Here is a 5,581-nt window from a genome sequence, read left to right on the forward strand (position 1 = left end):
TTTGACTTACCGCATGTCAGCCTATAGCACAAGAAGCATCACGACGCAGTACGTCTACAAACATTTTTCTGGCCGCCATCTCCACTTGAATAAAGCTGCACTGGTCCGGTGGCCTGAAAACAGATGCTACGTTGGATTGGCATTGAGTGCCATCTTTGAAGATATAAGTGGCAATACAGCGATATGATCCTGCAAAGGCTAAGCTTTCAAATCATGCTCCAAAGAAGCCCAAAACGGCTTTACATGGGCGAACATACAGGGCATATATTTTGTTTGAGACCAGAAGCAATGAATGAATATCTGGTTTGCGGAATTGCGGTTTGGACGATTATGGTTTTTGGTTTAGGAAAGTGTTATGTTGAGACACATTTTTTTCTGTATGGCTCTTCAAGTTCATTAGACGGTATCAGCAGCAGCAAAATAGGAAACCTTCCTCCTCTCTGACCACTGTTTAGTCGGTGTACTCTTGGTGGTAATAATAGAGCCGTCATGACTCACGACATTTTCCACGACACATTTTTTCTATCCTTGCATACTTCTTATGAATTCTGCTCATCCCATGCACTTATCCTAAAAGCTACTAAACCTTCAGCTCTTCATTAATAATGCTCATTAAGTTTTGCTTTGTGCGCCAAACTTTTCAGCCGCACTTCTTTTTACCAAATTAACCCCCAGAAGATGTTAAGAATCAGCTGCATGCAGTAAAATGGAACTGAGTCTTATTTCAATTATCCATCGCTTGGAATTGCAGTAAATTAAAATGTAATTCCTATGCGGTGATATTTCAACAACTCAAGCCGCCTTTGAGGTCTCACAGCGCGCACAGCGTGCAGAAAGGTGAAAGTACAAGACCAAAGCTGGTTGCGAGTTGGTAAGCTTTTAAATACTTTTACTACTACTAACTCGAGAAGCATGGTCAACATTTTAATAAGAAGGCGCAGTGCGCATTTCCAGCAACCGGGAAGAAATGGCAGAGAGATGCTAAACTCAAACGAAAATGGAAACAATGTGCGAAAGAGTTTCGAAGAGGACAAGTGGGAAATGAACCTTGAAGCTTTTAGAATGAAATGAAGTGCAGATGAAGCAATTAAAGACATAGGAAATGTTGAAGGAAGTGAACTTTCTGAGGAAGCGAAACTCGAGACGAAGACGCAATGCGAAATGAGTAGGAAGCGGTGGATGAAGAGTTGGAGCAAATGTAGAAAAACAGAAATTGAATGAAGGAAGGAGATGGTTGGACGAGCACTGATTGCGCTGAGGCCGATGTGCGGGGTTTGCTATGCGGCTTATGGCATGCGGCGGCTGAAAGTGGAATGGATACCAGCAAATACAGCAGTGAAGCAATGGACCTGTACTAAAGCGATATTCACGCTTTGTTGTTTGGCTGCGTCTTTCTTCCACTCCACTCCACTCCGCAATGTGACAGAGTCGCTTAATGAACAACTGAAAGTAATTTTCATGCGGAGACCTCTAAAAATATGCAAAACTTTGCTTGAGTTTCGAGTTGATTTAATTTTATGAACTTTGCGATTTGCATCAGGCGATGATGAATAACTAACTAACTAACGAAAACTTGATGGCCGACGCAGAAGAAGAACAAGCAGCAAGACTGCATGTGAGCAGAGCGGCGGAGCGCTAAGACGCAGCTCTGAGTTATAAGATAAAGACAGTTCAGCTGCAGGTGGCGTGTAAAGGAAGTTCAAGCAAAGACATTTCGCCGCCGGCAAGTGTAGAGGTATTGGCGTACTTTTAACGGTTTACAGCTTAATTTTGTTGCTGTCGGCTAATGAAGAGTTGTTGCTCTTTGAAGTCACAAGCCGACATAGAACATATTTTTCGGTTGTCAGTTGCAGTATACAGCATGTTGACAGTAGTTTATGGTTAAATGAAATGCTGCTGGAGTATCACCAAAGCGTGGTGATGTGGGCGGGGTTCTAAGGAGTTTACATTGTAATCGCAGTTGAAGTTGACTTACCGCAGACGAGTAGGCTGGCTTGTCAACGGCAGGCCAAATGAAAGTAATGCTTGTTGTTGCAAAAAAACCACAGTAAAATGTTTAGAGACGGAATAGAAGTAAGGCAGCGCGCTTTACTGATGGAATCCAAATACAAAGCGGAATTGAAAAATAAAGTTAAGGATGTCATAACCATTTTTGATGAGTTCGAAGCTTTTTAAAAGGAGGCCATTCCACAGATTTTGTTTCGACGGGCATGCTTTGACTTTGAAGTCTTCGTTCTGAGCTCTCCACTTACCATCTCAGCCGGGAACTTTTTTGTTTGAACTTCGGCGCATTTTTCGACCGTCATTTGCTAGCTTGTACCATAGTTTCAATGTCATATTTATAAACCCACCAGCATCGAAGATGAACTAAGGAACTTTAGCAGCGTTGTTTGACATCTCTTTGGCAACCTCTACTCGACATCCTTTTTGCAGAAGCTTCAGGTTTTTCGGTGCGAGTCTAGCATAGACTATTCATAGATCGACTTCGGTACAAGTCTAGCATTGACTGTTTAGTCTATTCATAGCTCAACTCTCTCCGCTTGGATGCTATGAGAGCAGGGGCGGATAGTGAGCTAATGGATTCGTCTTCCGTTGGGCTTGCCTGTTTGTAAAGGATCGAGTGGGTAACGCTGAGAGTATGGAACTCGCACTGGTTAAGTATATTTTAGGAGATGAAGATACTTCAAATTTTTCATTCATTTGCTTCGTCTAAGAAGAGACGACACCGACGTTGTCTGTATTCAGGTGTGTGGCTTCGTCTAAGAAGAGACGACACCGACGTTGTCTATATTCAGGTGTGGGGCCTAAGTAACAGTGTCATCTCAGTGTTACAGAAAGAGAACAACAGGCTCTTGGTTACCAGTAGGTAGGTAGGTAGGAGTGCAGCTCTATCGGACTCAATTAGGACTTGATGTGGCAGTACTACAGATAGATCAGGGCCAGAAATGGACTTACTGTTTTTCTTTTACCTAATTTCAGCCGCAAAGATGTAGACACCGCTAGGTTGGAAAACAGTTTCGTAGAACTCTGTCTTGTCTTGGGCTATGTGCCGAATGATGACGAATTAGAGCCATTTCCGAAATTGCTGAGGAGAGCTCTGGCAGTGTCCATACAAAGAAGAGGCGGTGTAATTATTGTCTCGTATGCTAACTCAATGCACACCGTCTGGGGATGATCGGACACAAATACGAGAGGTGAGTCACTTTTCGATTAGATTTGTAAGGAAAATTTATTTATTTGCAAAATTTACTGCAACAAAGCAGAAGCGACTCTGTGAGGGTTTATCTCTTGCTTTATCAAGGGTCTTCTAAGCCGACATCAAAAAAATAAATAAATGCGAAACCAAGGAATTCGCTATTATAGTCATTGTCCAGTGCCATCTATAATTCCAAGACTTCGTTGAACTTTCGGGTTGTAGAAACTGACGCCTCTCTCATTTGGGTTCACTGCTTCGGAAGCATATACGGTTATGATAAGGACTTTTTTAGGAACAGGAGCGACATTCAAATTTTGCACACGTTCTGTGTCTGAGTTGGAACCGCCGATATCGGACCACTATTATTGCTATTAAGGCGATTTTAACCCTATTTGGAAATATAGATCCGAGTACCTTTATCCTGTGCTGTGCAGTATTTTAGCAGGCATTCTGGAGTTTTATTTTCCATGTTGAGGAACCGGCAATTCGCATAAGTGCTTCTTGAGCTAGTGTAGAATGCGACAAGTAGTCTGAGCTTGTCCCTTAAGAGGTTGGTTACATATTTAAACCTGCTGAGGTTAGCGATTTAGCATAGCGCATACCTTGGAGTTGTTGCCATTATTCCTCCCGGTCCACTCCTTCATTCTTGCGGTGTGGCTCCTTTACGGTATGTGGACCAACCACAATGAAAGGTTCAAGTCTTGCTATGTTGGGGGATGCTGTAAAGCAGGCGAGCCCATCAGCCAGTTTACCCAGAGAGGGTTCTCTGGCTTACGATCTCATTGACTGTTCTATTAACTCTTGCACCAGTAGCAAATTGATTTTTCACGCAGAGATCTAAGTGGCGCTTGACTGTCGTTGAGTATGACTACACGTTGCGATAGTTTGCGTTAGAGGTTAATCCCTATGAACCGACTTATGGCAAAGCCCTCTGCTTGGCAAATACGCGGAAAACTTTCTATAGGTATGGAGACTGTGTGGTGGTGGTTCTGCCACTCCTGTATCAATTTTCTCCGACGTTTCCGCGTCGTCGGTGTATCACTTGATCGTACTATCGCTAAGCTGTAGCTCAGGAGTGGAATCATTCCATTCAGCCTTGTTGCTAAGGGTGATCTTGAACTTTAAATGAAGTTGTTTTGATAAAGCTGTCCCTTGGAAGAAGAGCCAATGGTAGTTCGCTACTTAAGTCTTTCATAAGCTGGGAAAAGATTACCTTCCCTCGACTAAGCCCTTCTGCTACCATTTGAAGCAAGCAGTGTATGTTTGGCTACTTGACCGATTAGTAGCTGAAGCGATTTGAGTTCCAGCACGACTCCAAGTGCTGTCGTCGTATTTTTGAGATAGTTATCAAGTGCTACTCTTCATGTCCACGGGCACATCGGTCGGTATTTTAATACTCTATGAGAGCTACCCTGCTCTGAAAGTTAAACCGTTATATAGAATCGTTAACTAAATTTTATTGAATCCAAATTATAGCTAGCAATTATTATACCTTTCCACAGCAAGCTAACTTTAATGGGTACATTTATTTGCCTGGTAGTGCAGCGGGGTACAACAAGTTGTAACTACTACTCGTCTTTTTCGGTTGTCGACCACGTCAAAAACTCCAAACAACAATAACAAAAACGCATTAAAACTAAAAATGAAACAATAAAATGAAAATGTAATTCAAAGTTTGTTGAGCACGAGTTAACATTGCAGCATTTTAGGCGCCCACACAAGCACCACAACAAAACACACGTAACGAAACAACCACAACAACAGCGGTAATAAAATCAAGCAGCCACACCGAGCTAATGCCAACTTACGCTTGTCTCGTCGTCGGTCGTCATCATCATTCGCCCTTTCCCCCGAGTTGCTGAATGCCATCTCACGCTTGTCGCGCCCAGCGCCGTCTCGCCACACACCAAGCTCAACTCAGTTTCGGTATTTTCGTTGGTCACCAGTGTTTGGCCTTCATCAGCAAGCTGTTGTTGTTTTTGGCGTTGAAGTTTTAAATAAATTTTCAGTGACAAGCTAACGACATGCGCAAACAACGTCTGAGGCGAATAAGTCAGCAGCAGAAAACAAAGAAGAAGAGAAGAAAAAGAAACGAAATTTTCGTTCGCATGACTGCACAGCAGGCAATTGATGGTTGTCCAACGACAGCTGGCTGCTTACGCTGGCATTAAGCGTGTTTATATCGAATTTGCAAATATTTTAGTTATAGATAAGCCGCTATGGACACCAATTGCGCAGGCAGCGCTCTGCAAGTTGAAACCAAAAACAGCTAATTGGCTTGTTACCGGTCAGAGATAAGTAAAGTTGCATTTTGTAGCCAATGGCGCTGGCAATTTAAGGTAATTTTACAGCAATTTTAGTTAGTTTTGAAGATAACGGGGTGTT

Source organism: Bactrocera dorsalis, chromosome 3 (assembly GCF_023373825.1).
Source record: "Bactrocera dorsalis isolate Fly_Bdor chromosome 3, ASM2337382v1, whole genome shotgun sequence".
NCBI classification, from domain to species: domain Eukaryota; kingdom Metazoa; phylum Arthropoda; class Insecta; order Diptera; family Tephritidae; genus Bactrocera; species Bactrocera dorsalis.